The sequence below is a fragment of the Lissotriton vulgaris genome, chromosome 2_1 (genome assembly GCF_964263255.1).
Source record: "Lissotriton vulgaris chromosome 2_1, aLisVul1.2, whole genome shotgun sequence".
Classification (NCBI taxonomy): Eukaryota; Metazoa; Chordata; class Amphibia; order Caudata; family Salamandridae; genus Lissotriton; species Lissotriton vulgaris.
The window spans coordinates 1051657498-1051677995 of record NC_141687.1 but is presented as its reverse complement, the minus strand read 5'-3'; the positions used below and the strand labels follow the sequence as shown (position 1 = coordinate 1051677995).

Genomic DNA, 20498 nt, shown 5'->3' with positions numbered 1-20498 from the left:
CGCGCCTCACTCGATCTATATCATTTAAGCTTCACGTCTTCAGTACTGCTATTATTCGGGCTCTGTGTATTCGCATCCTTCGACAATCAGATGAAGTCCAGGCTTCTGTTCCCTCCCAAGTTATTTATCCTTTAGTGCAATCCATCTGTCACTGCTGCATTCCTCAAGCACTTTCTATGATTGTGTCTTTACTCTTCACTGACAATCAATATAAAAATGAATTTGAGCACATCCTGGTTGGATTTTGCAATCAATTACCCACAAATATAAGATCGAATTCTATAAAATTGCATAAGACTTTATTATGCGGTAGTTATCTTGTAGATCGTGATTATTAGACACTTTTACTGCGTGTCATTTTCTTTTTCCTTACGATTATGCCCGCAGTATAGCGCTCTCCCATGGGTGAATAGGTTCGAGTATAAATGGTTTGCGAGAAATGTGAAAACAGATGTGTGCAGTGTCCTTGCAACCTTTATCATGCAGGAGAGAACTAGACCTATGGGTAGTTGTGGGAAAAGAGTATGTAAAAATTATTTATGCTAGGCCCGAGATATATTTTAATTGCACTGGAGTCATTTTAATAATTACGCATTTCGCTTGCAATGCAAAATTACGTGACCACGGCATTTTGAATAATTAAGGGTCATTTGGACTAAAAGTCCTAAGGCAGTATTACAAGAACAACAAGCTAAGAGAGTGAGCCGCTGCTGGCAACTGCTGATAGTGTCCTGTGGCATTTAGTGCAATTTTTTTTATCGCAAAGATGGGTCCACTTTGGATGCGAAGGTGCATTATGCACTAAGAAAATAAATCTAAAAGCTGGATTATGCTTCTCACACATTTGCACATATTTGCAAGTACTTTTGTGATAATTAGGAGTGAGTAGGCTAGAGAGAATTACCCCAGTTACGCCCACCCCCAATTTATACTAACTAACAGATGATGAAAGCAGGGATCTCATAACAAAAAGCATTGGAAAATTCCTTATATACACGAGGACAGACACCTGCATGTAATAAGCATAAAATCTATAATTCACACTAGAATTATGGCTCCTTTGCCCACTTCTTGTTCCAAGTGCATACCTGACTACTAAACCATAAAGCTTTGGAAATGATTCCGGCACTGTATTAAACTATGATATCAGTGGTACAATATTATTTCAATCACATTTACAGAACTTAGGCCCACATGCATCAAGCACTTTTGCATTCGCAAACGGTGCGATTCCTTAAAATCGGCCGTTTGCGAATGCAAAAGTGCTTTTTCAGATGCATCATTATTTTTGAATGAAATTCGCTGATTTTGCGACTTTCCAGAATGCGATTGCATTTAAGGAATCGCAAATTTGCGATTCCTTAAATGCAATGCATCATTCTGAAATCAAATTGCGAGAACAAGGTTTTGAAGTGCAAATTACCACGAGGTTGAACCTCGTGGTAAATTGCGAAAAATGTTTAAAATGTACTAATTTACATTTTAAACAATGTCATGTTACAGACACACATGTCCTTAGGACATGTGTGTGTGAAACATCCATTTAAAAATACATTTCAGGGGTGCAGGGGGGGTCCTTTGGACCCCCCCCTGCACCCATGAAATTTTCTAAGTGCCACTCGCAATTTCCATTGATTCCTATGGGCCTTTTGGCCCATAGGAATCAATGGGAATAGCGATTTCGCAATTTTGAAGTCACATAATATTTGCGATTCAGTAAAAATTGCGATTTTTACCGAATCGGAAATATTTTGCACTTTCTATGATGCATCCCGTTTTGCGAATCCATATTTGCGATTCGGTAAAATTCGCAAATTTGGAAACGCAAAACGGGAGTTTGATGCATGAGCCCCTTAGTTAATAAATATTGTCTTCTAAAAATATCATTCTTAGTTATTTAAATGAAATCATCTCTGGCTGCCTCTGCTTATTCAATTTATAGTGTGACTCAAATTATTACAAAGAATATATGTAGGAGGCTGGCTCTCTATATAGTGTACTAAAACATACTACACTGTGCAGAGAGTCCACCGGATCCCTTACTGGTATACAGAGGCAAAGGCGGATAATACCAATGCTCTTTTTGTGGTCGTGTGGGCAAGTAGTTAGGCTTCTCAGAGGGTAGTGCTAAGCATTTATAGTGCTCACAAAGATAATAAATGACCACACAATCAAGAATAAATACGAAACCAATTTGTAAAAATGACATTGCTTTTTCTGTCATTTTTCAGACCAAGAAAAACGTTCTAAGGTAAGTAGTTTTTAAGTTATGAATTTTCAAAGTTCATGAAATAAATCACTGTTGTGCGCAATTATGCACAATAGAAGTCAATAAAAGAAAATAGGAAAAAGCATATAAGATCATACAGTGGGTTCTAGTGGATCATCTTCTGGATTTTATTAGGTAGCAGGGCCAGATCCAATGTTCCAGCAGCAGAAGATCAGGAGCATCCCGGATTTGACCGGGAGCCGGGTGCTGAGGTTGTTGGTTGGTAGTCAGCACTCTATGAAGAAGGGGGCCACTTGAAAACACGCTGTACAGAGGGACTTACAGGTATTTCCGTGGCATCCTACTCAAGGGAAAAGGTCTCAATTGCCTCAGGACCAGGATAACACAGCTGGTTTGTCAGTATCCAGGCCTTACGGGCTGGGTGCAGAGCAGATAGGGCAGCCAAACATTTTGTGCCAAGATGGTCCTCACAGTCAGGGTAGGCAGGTTGCAAGGACAATTCAGGGACAGCTGGGCCACTCATAGAGTGGGTCTCAAGGGCCTCAAAGTTACTCAATGGGTGTCTATGTCCTGGGTAGGTAGAGTACGTATAGGACTCTTTCTTCTCTGTCTTCACTGTATGGGGTCCGGTACCCTGGGAATTGGCCCTGAACGGCTCTGGTAAGTACTGGTGTTCTCTCACTTGATGGCAGGACAGATTTGATGCTCTGGAGCTCGTGTACCTCCTATGACTTGGGTGCTGCATCAGAGTCGCCTGGGAGCTGTAGTTCGGAAAACTGGACTTCGTGGTTTTGTGCCTGCAGACTACAGGGTAGTAGCTTCTCTACTACAATGTATGTTCTCAGCAATTGGTCGAAGACTGGAAGTTCTTAACAATTGTTGAGTCCTGGAAGCAGCAGGGGTTCAGTTCTTGAGCCAGCAGCTCTTCTTTGTCCATTGCTCTTCTTAGCTCCGTCAAGTCTTAGTTCCGTCAAGTCTAAGTTCAGGGTCTGGGGATGCCACCTAATTACTAAGTTTAGGGTCATTAAAGTGGGTGATGGGTAGTAGCCAATGGTCTTCTTATCTTTAGGCTGTCTGCACCCTCTAAATGACTACTTCCTGTGGGAAGGGACACTAACCAAGCCCTGATAGGTTGATTTCCTACCATCACAAGATGGAGGAATTGGAAAAGTAGTGTCCTCATCACCTGCCCCACTTTTGGGATGGTGCTGGCTGAATGTGGGCACACCTCCAAATCTAACTAACTTTCCCACCTGTCCTATTGCCAAGGGGGAACAGTAAAGGGAGTTGGCATCCTCCACTAACTGGAGTTGCCTGGGTTGCATTTCCAAGACAATATCACTTTTGAAGCTTCCCCCCTTTGGCAGGCCCTCCCGGCCTGCAGGAGGTGTGAAGCCCTGCTGACCAGAGCAGGCTTTGTCCCTGGCCTCTGAGACGGATGGTGCTAACCCCATAAGGTAAGAAACATGTCTGGTGGTGGCAGGCTGGCTAAGACTAGTCAGAGAACACACCAGTGCTTGGTAGCTTTTCAGGGGACCCTCTGAAAGGGTCTCCTGTGTGCATTTATTAATAAATCCAGTACTGGCATCAATGAGGATTTATTAGGACGAGATGTTTGGTACCAAACATCTTAGGGTACAGTGATGCTATCATGGAGCTAGGAAACTCATAATGACAAGTAACCAGCCCATGTACTTTCTCTGGCTTCCCTGTGCACTTACAGTATCCAAGAATGGACTTAGATTTTGTAACATGTTATCTGCTCATGCAGACATGTCCACACATGGGATATAGTGCAGCCTGCCTTAGGGCTGCAAGGCCTGCAGTAGAGGTGACATACCTACATCTCAAGCAGTGTATGTGGGCATGGCATACAGGGACATGTCCAAAATCAATAGGGAATGAATCACTCGACCTAAGTAACCAGGGCTAGCAACTTTGTAATAAAAAGCCCTCAATCACTTTCACACAGTCGTAAGGCGGTATATCTTGGTTCTCCGCCAAGTTTAAAAATGCGTCAGCATCATCATTGGGCTCCCTTTTGTAGTTTGCTTGCCTCCACCAGGAGGAGTACCACTGGTTATTGCAGAAGTGATTGAAGATAAAGTGAAAGTGCTCAAGTGAAGTGAAATTTAGAAACTTTTATGTCCTTGACCAAATTTTGAATAAGTCAGGAATCAAGTACTGGTAACAACAACGTGGTGTGTGTGTGGACGGGTTACTAGTCCTACGCAATGTCAGTGTCCAAAAAATAGGTTGACATATTTCAGCCCTTTATGTACGCCTGGATGGTCGATGGGGCTTTCTTCAGGACCTCAAACAGAAAGTGAAGGTGACCTATGTACTACACAATCCCCTATTTGGAACAGTACTGGTTCCATTCTGTGTGGAGATTAAATGTATTCTAAAATATAAAGATAAAAAGAGGGAGGGGGAGAGAAAACCTATGTTAATGTAATGTTGCCTCTAGATTGTCATTCATTGCCACAATCAAATGGTCCAATGAAAGGTGTTCTACTTTAAAAAACACTCTGTATAATCATGTATGGATAAGTACCTGGTAAATGGCAATTCTTTATCTTTGTCCATCGGTCACAAGTCTTAGTAATGTAGGTAACACAAACATTCTCATTCACAAAATGGCCCGTGGTGAAAAGATTACACATAGCAATGTGGCACAGTAAGGTCCGTGGTGCTTGATCCTTAAATACCTCAGGAAAAGTGGGATTCCGCCACAATGGGTAGTTTTTATGGAATATCGGTAGATTGCACCTAGTAGACATTGCTTGCCAAATATATACAATATCCTTAACGGTCTTAAATTTTACCCTTTTAAAATAGTTTGGATCTCTAATTTCATATAAAAATGTATCCCTCTGGTTCCCCAGCATAAATGGGAACACAAAATCAGTCTGATCTAGGCTGAGCAAATTACAAAAACGACCCGTAAAAGGGGCCCAGAAATAGACTTTGAAATCTGGGAAGCCAAGCCCACCTTGATCATATGTAGCTTTTAGCAGCTCAATCGCCTTTCTCGGTTTTTTTATATCCCCAAATAAAACTACTAAAAACCCCCTCTAATTTTTTTTTAAATATGTTGGGGACTTTCAAAGGAATAGAATGAAACAAAAACAGAAATTTAGGCAATATTTTCATTTTGATCTAGTTACATCTGCCTAACAGGGCTATAGGGAGCCTATGCCAAATTTGTGACAATTTTATAGTTACTTTTAGCAAGGGTACATAATTTATATCAATGATCTGATTAATCTTAGCAGTTATCTTTACTCCCAAGTAATTTATAGTGACACAAGATCCGATAAAGGAGTTCTGAATTCCGACAGTGGTAAGTACCTGAGCTTTGTCAGCATTCAATTTGTAGCCTGCAACTTTGCCAAATTTGTCTGCTTCTACTTTAATACTAACTACAGCTTCCTCTGGGTTGATTGCATAGACTGCGATATCGTCTGCATAGGCTGTGATCTTTAATTTAGTATTGTCAGCTTTTAGAGGTTTAATTTGTGTGCACTTTTGTAGTGTGCCCAGAAAGGGCTCTATATAAAGATCAAATAATAACGGGGACAGAGGGCATCCCTGCCTTGTCCCACACAGAATCTGAAATGGAGGTGAATGCATTCCCCTATACAAAAGTTTGACCTGTGGATTACAGTATAAAGCCTGTACGCAGGACCAAAATTGAGGTCCAAGACCAATTTTGGCCAGTACGGCCCATAAGAAGTCCCATCTGACTCTGTCAAAGGCCTTTTCGGCGTCTAATAATATCATACCGAAGTCGATCCCCATCTTATCTGCATAATCGAAGGCCCCAATGGCCATATTGACGTGAGCAGTAGTGTCCCTCCCTATAATGAACCTGTGTTGTCTTTCAGAACCTAGTCGTGACATAAGTGGTGCTAGGCGAGTTGCCAAGATCTTTGAAAAGGCCTTTGCGTCAGTATTAATAAGTGAGATAGGCCGATTTGACCCGCATTCTGTTGGAGATTTGCCCTTTTTTAAAAAAAATACAATTTGTGTTGTATTCTATGACTCCGGCACCTGCTCACTTGCTGCCACCGATTGTATCACTCTACACATAGGCAATAATAGTACTCTTTTAAAAGATGTATAAAATTCTAATGGCAACAAGTCATCTCCAGCCGCCTTCCCCGTTGGTAAAGTTGACAATGCCAGTTCCACTTCTTCTATAGACGCCATGTCTTCAAATGTAACTGCTTCCTCCGCATCAGTATGCTGCTATCCTCAATAAAGCTTAGTATGTCTTCCTGGGTCGGGTCCCATGTAAGGGAGTAAAGTTTCTGATGAAATAAGAGGAATTGCTCTAAAATAGCAGAAGGTTCAGTACACAAATATCCATCTGAGCCTCTTACAGCACTGATCTCAGTTTTTGCTTTTGCCTCTGCAGTCTGATAGACCAGTACCTGCCCTATATGTTCCCCATATTCGTATCTTTCTAGTCGATGTTTAGTAAAACTAGTTGCCATTTTTTCCCAAAGAGTCTACTTCACTAATACTCTTGCATCAATTAATGATAGAAGCAGGGTATCTTGAGTAGCCTGATCTTTACTTACTGCCTCTGCTTGCTGCACCTCAAGATTGCGTAGAGTGCTTAACAGACACTCTGTTTAGTTTCTGCATTTCTTATTCCTATCATAAATATATTTTTGTGTAATACCACGAACAAACGCTTTCATTGTATCCCACACAATCCTCGGTGAAGCTGTTCCTGTATTGACTCTGAAGAACTCTTCCAGTTCACTAGCCGTATTATCTAAGTAGTCGCTATCAGTCAGCAGATATCGTGGAAAAGAAAATGGTCTAGTCTCCCTCTTTACTACATCGACCCGGAATACTAGCATAATAGGATTATGGTCTGATGTTCCGCGGGGGCATATTTCCCTATCCAATGTTCTGATTAAACCATCTGATACCCAAACCATATCAATCCTTGAGTAAGATTTATGGGGGGCCAAAAAATATGTATAACCCGATGTTCTTAAATATTTTGTTTCTCCATAGATCTTTAACAGACTGTAGCCTTGCCATTTGAAGTATTGCAGCACGTGTCTTGCGCATTCTTTGGGCTCGGCCTTCACCAGAAGAGTCTAAACCATAGTATATGATGTAATTGAAATCCCCCATTATCAGTTTTCCCCCTCCCAATTCAGCAATTCTAGACTGAGATGTTCAGAAATTGCAGGATCGTCCACATTAGGGCCATATACTGCACACACCACAAATGTTTTACCTCCTATCTCCAGCTGAGCGAGTGCCCAACGGCCACGTTGTTCTGATTGGCTTTTTAGCACTCTACCATTAAACCTCTTATCTTTTAGAATAGCTGCTCCTTTTAATGATATTGATTGAGTGGTGCATGTAATAATCCCATACCCCAATTGTTTTAGCAAATTACGATCTTTGTAAGCAATATGTGTTTCTGTTATGGCTGCTAAATGAGGTTGGTACATTCTCAGCTCCTCCCGGACTAACTTACGTTTAATAGTACTATTGAAATCAGCCACATTCCAGGCCATGCATTTAACCTGATCCATGATAGATTTTCCTAACCTTTGCCCGTACCCCCTTTAGTACCTTCATAGCCATTATTCTGTTTATTCTTACTATCTTGCCTTTCAGATAAGAAAAAAATGAAAAAGTTGAACCAAAAAAAAAGAAAAAGCAATACCCTACAGTGCCCTAATGATGAAATGTTTTGCCCTCCTGTCCCCTCCCTCCCTCCACAACCAGCACCACCCCCCACCCTGTCCCCTGGAAGTGGATTCCTCCCTTTACCCAGCTGCTGCTAGCTACGCAGCCCCTGCAGAGCTTCAGTCATAATGCTCTCCCCCCGCACACCCTCATCATGTAAACAAAGATTTTTCCCTCCCCCTAAAAAAGTACCTGAGTTAGCCAGAGTTGACCACACAGACATAACTTGTACATCCCTTTGTGAGATACGTATATTAATACTGGATGCCACCCTCTGGTCCTATGACAGAAATACTCAGACAGCAGTAAGCGAAAACTAAACATAAGCTGAATAAGATTTAATTTTTTATTTAAGGCCGTACTAAAAAACCTTGAAGGCCAATGATTTGCGAGCCCGATTCTACTTTTGTGATTCAGCCTCCGTTTTCCACTTAGCCACTGCCTGCTCGATTTCCTTTTCTCCTGCAAACAAATAGGTATGGCCATTCTTAAGAACTTTTAAGCGCGCAGGTTCTTGTAAAAAAACCTGCGCAACCAAAGCCTTTATCGAATCTCTATATTGGCGTAGCTTCCATTGTAGCCTTACTTCAGTCAGATCTGACAAAAAAACTTACAGTCCCTACTTTTACCGGAGAGTCAGGTCGGGCTTTCAATGCGACTGCCTGTCTCAACAGGAAATTACCAAAATAAATCATAAATGGCCGTGGGTATTTGGTAGTCTATGGACCCTCTGCAGTTGAGAATCCCAGTCCCAATCAGCGAGTTTGGGAAAGGCCTTCTGAAGTAGCTGCACCATATAGGACCTCGGGTCTGCCCCCTCTGAGCCTTCAGGGATACCAAAAAGTTTTAAGTTTTGTCGGCGCTGGAGGTTTTCCATGTCCTCCAGTTTGATCTGCATCGCTAAGATCTTATCGTCATGTTTCTTTGTAAGACTGTCTATGCGAGTTGATAGCTCGACCGTGTCTACGACCCTCTGTTGTAATTCTGAAATGGCCTGGATTAGACTCCCCAACTGTTTCGCCATCTCTTGCAAGGACTACTGTACTCTGCTGTTATTTTCCTGAACCTGCGTATAGTGCTATTAAGCTTCTTGTCTTTGCTCTTTTAGCGACTGCAGTATCAAGCACAATGATGGTGTCATAACCTCTTGATTACCAGCTGTTCCTGCACCGGCCGTTGTTACATCCACCTCCTGAGCGCCTATAGTAGCACCTGTAATACCTTGAATTCCTTCCATATTATAGGATGCTCCTGGACCTGTGTGCATAGAACTTGCTCCGCCTGAAGGCAACCTCGTTGGACTATCTACCACAGAGGTTACAAATTGGGCTTTTGCAGATATGTCCTCACTGGAAGTGCTTCCTGAATTTAGCGATGCCACATTCTTGATGCCCCCCTTTGCTTGTATCTATTTACGCAAAGGGCTATTGTCGGGAATTAACTTCCCACATGGTGTAGTCACGTTCTGTCCAACATTCTGTCCAAGAGGTGATTTCTTTTTACTTTTGCTGCTCTTGCTTTTATTTTTTGCCTTCCCCTTTCCCTTTTTATCCACAGATGATTTTGCAATATCCGTTGATGTCGTTGAGAGTTCCGTAGTGTCTTCAATATCATCAAATGAATCCGCATCCTGGTCCTCCTCATCTCTCTCCTCAGCGTTATTATCCACAGTAGTTTTATCTGTAGCACTGCAGACTATTGCCCCTAGTTCTGCCACTCTTTTCAATTGGGCAGTTCCATCATGCACAATCTGACTCGCCAGAGCACATCCACCCCCTGCTCCCGCATCAATACCAGGCGAATTCAAACAGCCATCAGTAGCCGATGGAGGTAGAGCTATATTATCGTTAGCAGTGACATCAGTAGGTTCTAACGGCTCCAAGACAGTAGCAGTGGCAGCTGCAGCAGTAAAAACGTTTATAACACTGTCGCCAATGTCTATCACATCGCCTGAAACCCTCAAGGCAGTAGCGGTGGCAGTGGCAGTTACAATTGTAGCAGTATTTGAGGCAGCATTTAAGGCAGTATCCACAGCATTAAACGTACTAACAAAATTACCTTCTTGGATGGCTCCTGTGGCCGCCGACTGAGCCTCGAGCTGACTGCCGGGCGCTCTATCCCTCTCTGAGCTGCCTGCAGGTGGTTGTTTCCCAGCACCGTCCGATACGTTCGTCAATATATTCACCTCTCCTGTTCCGGCTGTTCCTGCTCTAGAACGGACATTCCTCCCGGCGCGAGAACTCCTTGAGCTATTTTTGGTGCCATCCTCTTGACTTGAAATGAGGGGGAAACCGACGGTAGAGGAGCCGATGAAGTAGCTGCCACCACCGCCACTGGAGCAACAGCAAAAACCAGGCCTAGCCAGCCGACCGCGGGCCGGCTACCCAGCTTCCAATAAAGCAGCCGAGATGCTGAAACCAAGCGCCCGAGCCTGTTCGCGAAGGACTGCCACATCCGTTCTCCTTCCGTACTTCAGGTGAGAGGACGTTGATAGCCACCGATGTCAATTATTTCAGTTCTTTTCCAAGCCGTTGTGTTATGCAGTTGTTTTATGCAGGGGGAACACACGTTGTACAACACGTTGTACAGATCATTTCAATCGGGTGTCTGCAGCAGGAGCTCACTCGGCTGAACTCTGTGGCGGCATCAATCTGCCGTCCTGCTCCTCCCCCTGGCGCATTTCTTAAAATCACCAGAAAATATTATTTCCACATGCAATAAATAGAATTCATAAATGATCCCTGGAACAACAGTGGAAGATTTAATCAACATGTGAGCTTAAGATGATTAGACTCTGGAGGAAATGGTCTTTCATGAAGTAGTGCAGAGAACACGTAAAGGTGTAACAGTGAGTGAATGGAAATAAGAACGCTTGGAGGAATGACAGCAAATGTTTATTGTAATTATATTTGCTTATGTATTTCCTAAATGTGATAAGTGAGGATTGAAATTAAAGGGGATATGAGATTCTGTGTAATCGCAGTCACACCTCTTAGTGAATATTTACTGGAAGTGGCCTCTCCCTCTCCAGTGATGTTGTCCTGCTAAAAGAGGTAGTACACATGGCACCAAGTACAAAGAGAAGAGGTAGCAATCTCTCACGCCAGTTGCGCTACTTTCCATCTGCAAGGCAACTTTATTATTATATAATCTAAAATAATACTGCTGGATTCTACCTTCATAATAGTGTTATGGTTGGAAAGCTCATTGTGCTATGGTTCACACTGAGAGGTAAGGCCCCGAATGTGAGATGATTACAAACTGGGCATAGAATTGTGACTCCCCATGTTTATCTAGATTCCAAAGGGAAACACTTGGAATAGGAGATATGTTCTGCACCACTAACCTACTCACAATTAGAGACTTAGGCCAAGTGTGCTAAGATACTAGTCACAAAATGTTGTTGCAAATCGTCAGTCTACTTTTTGCCCCAGTTTCTAATTTTATCATCCAGCCTATGTAGTAAGAGGTCACTTTGCAAAATATTGAACCGTAGTGGGTCACAATTGATCAGCCTAATGAATATTAATTAGACAGGACAACATTGTCGACACACTACAATTGGCTATCTGCAGACCACCATCCCTGTGATTCCATTTCAAAATTGAAAAGGATAGCTGCCACTTCCCTCTAAAAGTTTTACCTACTTTTACAAAGCGGACTGGGTTAAAATGGGTCCTGTTCCCTGTTGGTAAAGATTTATATATTATATATATATATATATATTTATAACTTTATTCGGTTAATCAGCGATAACCATAAAAGTACACAACATAAAAATAATTACAGAAGAATCTCTTGCATAATATATCATGAAAAAACAGATTTGTTCGTAGCAAGCTATTAAAGTTCGTCCTTACAAATAGGTTTTCTTAGTTTAGAAACTTTTTTTAAAAATTCAGAAATAGTTACAACAGTTAAAACTGTGTCCAGTCTCTGCAATTCTAAAAATGCTGGGCGACATCGATTTAAATTCATTTCCTTTAGAATCAAGACAATCAAATTTTTACGTGGCAATGTATAAAATTTACAAAAAAATTAAATATGAATATCCGACTGGGTCGAAGAGTCATCGCATGGGCACATAACTAAGTCACGAGACCAACTGTTCATGCCAGGGAAACTCAAAAGTCTAAAAAGTATGTTTAGCCTAAAGTGTGTCAGGACAAATCTTTCATAATTAGACATATAAAAAGTCAAATATGGCTGTGGTTTGTCCTGAGTTAATATCAGTTGATGTAAAAATACAGTCTTTTTCTTTACTTCTACCTTAGCTCTTTTCTCTTCAAGGAACTCCATGCATTGTTTTTTCAATATCTTTCTCGGGACATTAATCTTTGAGAGAGGATCATCAAAATCATTTTGGCAATCAATTTCAACAAGAAAACATTTCATAGTCAAGCCATTTGATCCTATTCACATGTTCTAATTTTAAGGCGTCCGTCAGAATTGCACGGTTTAATACACACTTGTTGGTTGTCCAGAACCTATGCCAGAGTAATATGGGCTGGATTTTGATCATGTCTCCAATATGTGGCTGGCCTAGTTCCTTGTGGCAGATATAAGTCAAGACACTCTCAGGTACGGCTAGGATGTGTCTCAAAAACATATTTTCCACTAATTGGATAGAGTTTATATTGGCATATCCCCAGAGTCCTGAGCCATAGAGAGCAACTGATATACAGGTCGCATTAAAAATTGTTAAAATTTCCCTGATTGGTTTTTTACCGATTTTCCTAATAAAGTTTTTTAAGGACATTGTTGATTTTGAGAACAGAAGACTTCTTGCTTTTACAGCACTTGCCCATGTACCAGACTCATGGAACAGAATGCCTAAATGAGGGAAAGGTGTGGTGGAATCCAGGCGACTATTATTTATATACATCGTGTTTCTCCGGCTAATACTTACTCCTTGTGCCACAGTTCATGGAGAACGTTTATGTGCAATTTATTTTTAGATCCAGGTTTGACATGAAATTATTAAAAGTTGTTATCAAACCCTGTAGGGCAATAGGTGTTCTTGCCATTATGACCGCATCATCTGCATACAAGAGTGCAGGGATTGCTCTTTTACCTATCATGGGCATGTCCCTGCACTCCTACAGCAGAATTCTCTTGAGGTCATTAATGTATACTAAAAATAAAAAGGGGGCCAGGACACACCCTTGGCGTACTCCACGACCTATCCCAAATGATCTAGTACATTCTCCATCCTAACCGACAACTGCTGTGGCACCAGAATATAGTTCTCTTAAAAAGCAAATGATATTTTCATCTACCCCTAGTTTTTCTAAAATTTCCCAAAGTTTACTATGGGAGACGCAATCGAATGCTGACGTTAAGTCAACAAATGTAAAGTATATGTGTTCTCCCTTTTCCCTAGTGTATATTTGGTTCAAAATAAATAGATTTAGGCCCTGTTCTGTTGTTCCAACTCCCTTCTGAAAGCCGTATTGCAGGTCACTGACTATCCCATTTTCATCTGCCCAGTTTTGGAGTCTCCCTAAAATCACTCTCCCAAGGATCTTTATGGATGCGTTAAGAAGGGAAATGGGTCAATAGCATGCACAATTTTGCATATTTCCCTTCTTAAATATTGGCACGATTACTGAGGTAAACCAAGAGGCGTTTAGACCCCTCACAAAGGCAGCATTAAAAAATTGTAATAGCATAGGGCCCCGTAAGTCAGTATTATCTTTAAATAAATCCGCTGGGATGCCATCCGGGCCTGCGGCTTTTCCACCCTTAGTTGCTCCAAGGCTCACCATGACTTCTTTCAAGGTTACAACCAGATTTATATCCTTAACCTTTTCTTCTCCAGATATATCAGATGTCAAATGATATGTCCCTTGTACAGGACTATACAGCTTGGAGAAGTGGGAGACCCATTCATACTCAGTAATTGCTATTTCTATGCGTCCCTTTTTAACATCATAAAGAACGGGGGCATTGACCACTTTCCAGAAAGCGGATGAATCTGTGGAAAGCGAAGCCTCACAGAGGGATTCACAAGCATCCCTTTTTATTGCAAGTTTCCGATTTTTGAGTTCCTCATTATAGGTTTTTCTAAGCTCTCTAACCAATAAGACGTCACGAGGATTCTCGTGGAGGGCATTTTTAAGATTAAAAAGTGCCTTTGTGCATGCTGAATCAAACCATCTTCTATTTGTTTTCCCCCGGTTCTTTGGCTCAACCCACAGAGTATCCTTGATAGAGGATGCAATGTAGTTAAAATGTTTAATTATGGACAGACTATCTGCTTGCTCATACAAACAAATCAAAAAGCTTTCCTTACATTTAGTTACCAAGTTTTTCAAAACATTTTCTGGGACCAGTTTACTCCATTTAAGTGAGTAACCATTTTGCCTTCTGAGCATCACATTTGGGACTAGCTGTCTAACCGAACGTTCCCTATTTAAATCACGAAAGGGGTTTTCAATCTCCAAAGTTAGCGGTTGGTGATCACTTAATACCACAGCAAGGGTCTCAGATTTTTTGATCTGACAACCATACCTGGTGGGGCATAGTATAAAATCAATTGTAGTGGCCGCTCCCCTGGCAATAAAGGTAGGGACAAAGGGGGATCCTATCTGGCCCATTTCATTTACATACCCCAAATCACAAGAAAACAGAATTAATTTCGTTTAACAGATCCCCACATGTGGTATGCTCAAAATGAGTGAGGATAATGTCCTGGTCCAACATAAGATCACAAATGCCTTGTCGGCGCCGTTTACAGAGAGCACAGTTAAAATCCCCCCCAGATGACCATTGCATCTTTTAAGTTTGTGTCCATTTCGTGCTTTAAATCATCACCCAACATTTTTATGGTCTGAACAATATCAGTTGTTACAATGTTGTTATAAAAGTTTATGATGATTACACTGGCGGCCTTATTGATACCTATCTTCACCAGCTGATAATAACTATTATAAGATAGCAATTTAGCTTTCTGATATTTAAGCTGGTTAGAAATGTACATACACAAATCACCCTTAGCCCTACCATGTGGACCCTGTACTGCCGATGTAAAGAAGGTTTTATATCCAGGGATATGCATAGGCTCTATTAACCATGTTTCCTGTAGGCCCATTATTTCATACCCATTTACAATACTTCCCCATGTAGTATTATTTATTTTAAATTTTAATCCTGCCACATTCCAGAAAATGAGGCGACATGTTTCCTTTTTTCAGTATTGGTAGTAGTGTTCCGAGACGAGATGCTCGATACTGGGATTTCTAACCTCACCAGAGCTGTTTTAATTTCGGAGATGTACTTTGTCAATTCACACACTTGATGGGTGACTCTTTCTGGTGGGGCAGAATCTACACAATTTAAAACGTCCATCCCGGCACAGGGCAAAAATACTTCTAGGTTCGCCTTGTGTATCACACTGCCTATCGAGTTAGATTTTACAAGGGAGCTGGGGGTATCACTAGTAAGTCAATCGACCGCTTCTAAGCTTGAGAGTAGGTCAAACCGGTTTGATGTAGGAATGTTACAACCATTTAATGCAGGAACTAAGGTACTCCCAACGTGAGTATTTCCAATTTGACATCTTTCAAAGGTCCAGTGTGGTGGTCTGGGATAAACATCACCTAGTTCCCACGTGACTATTCCTCCATCACCGATCTGGGAGTGCCAGCTCTGGAGATAGGGAATCACCCGTTTGTCCCTAAAGTTCACTATAACCAGGTCTCCCTCTATATCCTTGGTCATATGTCCCAAACACCCAACCCTTCTGACGTTTAACATTTTCCCATTGATGTTAGGTGGAAGCGGTCTATTTTTACTCAGACAAAAGGCTACTTTGTTTTTTAGTTCATAATACCCTTCAGTTTTCCCAATAGAAAGCTCAGGCACTCCTGATAGGACACTTACAAAGGGAGCCGCCTCTGGTGGTAAATCGATACCGGTAGTAGTTCTCTTTAATCTACCCTGGTCGGCGCCATCTCTATCTGAGGTTCTCTGTTTATTGGTTTGCCCTTCTGAGGCGCACGGTGTGGGCTGCTTTGTCAGCTCCGCGCCTACCGCCGGGCCCTTATCCCTGGTGGTACCTAAAAGGTTTTTGGGTGTAGGCCGCTTCTCTATATCTTTTTGCCCAGATTGAATGTTAGCCTTATCTATAGTAGCTTGTTGGGACACCCTAGGGACATTTCCGGTCTCCACACCTTGCCGATGAACGGCCAGGTGCTTCGGATTATCCACTCCTTTTACAAAATTATGCAGCGTACTGGAATTTTCTTTAACTAGCTTCTCTATCTGGTCCAATTTAGGATTTATTATCCTAGTTCTCTCCAACAAGGGTAACATCAGAGATTTGACTAGTGTTTCTATTTTGCTCAGCAACCCAGCATCGTCTATACCACAATTAGGTAAATGTAAGGTGGGCTCCAAAGTAGCCCTATGCGGGCTATGGGGTTGCACAGTGACGTCAAGAACAGGGATGTTGCTATTTTTCTTTTGAATGTTTGTCAAGCCACCCTTCTGAGGGCCACCCCCTCTTTTCCGTTTATTTTGTATAGTTTTCACTGGTGGTCCCTGATTCTTAACTGTTACGGGCGGACTATGTGGCAAGGGGGAATTTAAAACCTTATTATTGGGAGTACTAGAAGCGTGTAAGTTGAAGATATATTTAAGGTAGAGGACCTTTCTATATTATCGGTGTGTTCCAGGATAAGGCTAGTACTGGGGCCCAGAGTAGTTGAAGAATCTAATGGTCTTAATGGTTTGGGATAGACCACTGAACCAATTTGACCTAAGGACGAGGGCTTTCCCGTTATGAGATCTAGGGACAAGCGTTGCTCGGTAAGGACTATTTCTTTGTCTAAAATTACAGTTGCCCTTTTGAAAAATTGATCCAAGGTTCCCATGGCCACCCCCGTAGATGTAAGAGTTACATTTCTGTCCTTTCCAGACCGTAGCGACATAGCAGCTGCTTCTTAAATGTATAAACACAAAAGCCGGGTCACATCAATAATGGGAAACTAACGAACTAATAAGAAATCATAAACACTCATCACCATACCGCAATTTTCAGGGGGGTGGCCCAGCCCGGCCTTGAACGACCTTGGATGGCCTTAGACGGCCCGCCCTTTGCCCGGGCTTCGCATGCGTGGGGAGGGGCGTTCCTTAATAGGAGGAGGGCAGGAAGAGAACACAGGTGCGGCAGATCTCTTGGCCGGAGGGGAGACTGGTCCTCGCAGTCCCGCACACAACACTTGCCCCAAATCGGCGTCTGACCCAGCTGCCAGTGAAGGTATGTCCCAGAAAATGGAGCAGCGAAGAATTACACTTCGGCACTTTGTACCGACTGCGAGCGGCTTCCGCGAACCGGGGGCCACGAGTCGTTTTGTGAGCACCCGGTGGGAGGAGGCGGGAAGAGAACACAGGTGCGGCAGATCACTTGGCCGCAGGGGAGACTGGACCTCGCAGTCCCGCGCACAACACTTGCCCCAAATCGGCGACTGAACCAGCTACCAGTGAAGGTATGTCCCAGAAAGTGGAGCAGCAAAGGATTACACTCCAGCACTTTGTCCCGACTGCGAGCGGCTCCCGCGAACCGGGGGCCGCAAGTCGTTTTGTGAGCACCCATGGGAGGAAGCGGGAAGAAAACACAGGTGCGGAAGATCACTTGGCCGCAGGGGAGACAGGTCCTCGCAGTCCCGCACACAACACTTTCCCCAAATCGGCATCTGACCCAGCTGCTAGTGAAGGTATTTCCCAGAAAGTGGAGCAGCAAAGGATTACACTCCGGCACTTTGTCCCGACTGCGAGCGGCTCCCACGAAGCGGGGGCCGCAAGTCGTTTTGTGAGAACTGACGCAGTGAAATTTACAACATTTCATTGCGCCACTCTTCACTTTCACTGCGTCAAAATCCCTACACCTGCTCAGACCAAGCTAAAGGATTAACGCATTACTTTTTGTTTGGGAGTCACCTATCTGTTGTGGGGGAGGGCTGTAGTTGCGGCACTTTCATGAGCAACTCAGCAATGTGGCACATTTGTGCCAAAAGATGAGTCACTATTTCCTACGCAAGGACATTTGGAACTGGTGCAAAGAAACTGACGCATCTTTGAAGATCGTCAGTTCCTTGTAAATCTGACCCACAGTCTTTTGACAGGCGGTGGAAAGCAAAGCAAAAATGTAAACGTTTGTACCGAATTTGAAAATATTTTATTACAGCCAACACAGTCTAAAAAGGGGGCTAAACTATTAACCCATTCGGAATCCTTTTTTGCCCAGTACTAATCTGTGAGACGGAAACGCCTCACAGGTTAGGGGTGGGACGAGGAGGATGGACATGAGGGGATAATGTCTCTGTCACCTCAGCAAATTTTGCACTCGGTAAGGTAGACTTGGTCGGATTTCAAATTAAAACAAACCTCCACATTTCTAATTATAAAACATCGTTGTTAGTAATCTGTTTTCTGCACAGGTGAAATGACAAGAACAAACGTTAGATGGCGATAAATGTTGAGAGATTGCCATTCTACCTAAACAAACGTCTTTTGTTGCTGCAATGAAAATCACGTACTTCGCTATAGAAGCTACCTTTCAATAGAAGCATCTGGATCACTGAAAGAGAAGCAGGCGCAGAAATAGATCGCCAATTAATGGAGAAATGAAAGGAGCATTTGCAAGTGATTTTCTTTTCTAAAAAATAAAGCTCGATTTATTGTTTGCAAAATAATACTTATAAAGTGTGACGTCGTTCAACAGTTCAACTACATATGGAAAACTTAACTTCATGAATAGCTTTTTTTGTACATCAAGGTTACGAAAATGCAAACTGTTGTACCTCATAAATGCTCTTTGCATAATTAAGATCGTTACAGATTATCACGTGCCTGTCTTAAAACTGTTACAGTAGTTTGGTGACACTTAAGGACACAAGTGATGTTAACAGGCATGCATTTTCCGATGTCTGTACAGGATACGCGTGGAAACATTTCTCTTGTTTTTATATGTTCACACTCTTTCTGTTTTATTGACACACAGACCCAAACCGAGTCCAGATGCAACACTGCATTACATCTTGATGAGGACATTTTTTCACCTTATCTTGTGTTTTAGACAAGGTCCGCTCAGAATCTCTCAGGCGGGTCGGGTGACGCGCGAGGGCCAGCTCATTAACGCTCATCAGCTGTCCTGTGACGCACCGCTCCTAGGCACCCAGCGACAGAGGCGGGTGCGGGTCACGACTCACGCGACCTTCTCCAGAAGCGGAACAGGGACAGATCGGCTGTCACTGCTCCTCTCATCCAATACAACAATGGATAACCAAATCGTAGTCTTTTGGAGATGAGGCCATTTTTAGCACCTGACCACCAAGAATCTCGAGGTAATCCATAGCACTAGGGGAATGATCGTTAAAGACACCTTCGCGGATTGTTTTCTGCGAAGTTGCCATTTGCTGTGCGGTTTATTTCAAACTGATGTCAAGTTTCAATGCAATTAATTCTTCTCTTGATCATTTGATTCGAATTTCTTTATTTTGTATGTTTGCACATTAGGGTCCGACTGTATGCACCGTTGCCTGTTGTAGAGAGCAGAGGGATAGTTCCCTGGCACAGTCCTGTTTTTAGAAATGGGGTTTCTGGTTGGCTAGGGTATGCACTTAAGCCAGGCAAATGCGGTATTTCTGAACCCACCACTCTAGTCAGGGTAAGGGAGTTACACACTGAAGATAACCCCTACTCACTCCCTTGGTAGCTTGGTCGAGCAGTCAGGCTTAGCCCAGAGGCAATGTGTAAAGCGTTTGCGCAACACACTCTAACACCAGGGACACACTAGACACACCACAAAAAAGACAATCCACACAAGGCTTTATAAAAATATCCTTTTTATTATTCATAAAAACACATTAGACCACAATCCCATGAAACACTGTGCACCTAGGCACTTTGTCATGACGTCACATAAAGGCATACATCACTTTGCCAATCGGGCACTTGTCATAACACATAGGCAGTGCAATAAAGTAAATGCTTATATGCGGGACCTGTCCTAAACACATCCTGAAAGACATCCTTACATAAGGCATGCAGACATTGGCATCATCGTATTAGTGCACGCCCTGTCTCTTGGTGGTGAATGTACACAAGTTACCAGTACATGGTATAGGGCACCAAAACACCTGCGCTCCTATTAGGCACTACATGATCATGTTTGCAAATTTCGCAATGATGCAGGGGCCTCCGTCGAGAACTCACCCCGTTCTCTCAACAAGATATCATTTCCCCGATATGCAGGCATGAAGGGGGGCACACACTGGTAATTCTAGGTGGGGAACCCTCACTGAGTCCCCCACTTACCATGCAGTGAAAGACAGCTGCCCATGAAGGCGTGGAGCAGCTGCTGCCAGCTCATAGATGTCAGAATGCCCCCCCCCCCAAGCGGCACTAAACCTCTCCATGTGTCCGGGACCTCTCTGGGGCCTCAAAGACCACTGTTGAAGGAGGAAGGGCAGACACCTCCGGATTGTGTGGAAGACCTTGCCAGATGCCTACACTCTACCCACCACTGCCGCGGACT

At 42.9% G+C, this 20498-nt stretch overlaps 1 protein-coding gene across 2 annotated transcripts in view; it reads left to right on the top strand.

Moving 5' to 3' along the window:
• Positions 1 to 20498, top strand: part of GALNT13 (polypeptide N-acetylgalactosaminyltransferase 13) — a 1171447-nt gene that overhangs the window by 888065 nt on the left and 262884 nt on the right. The window lies entirely within an intron of this gene.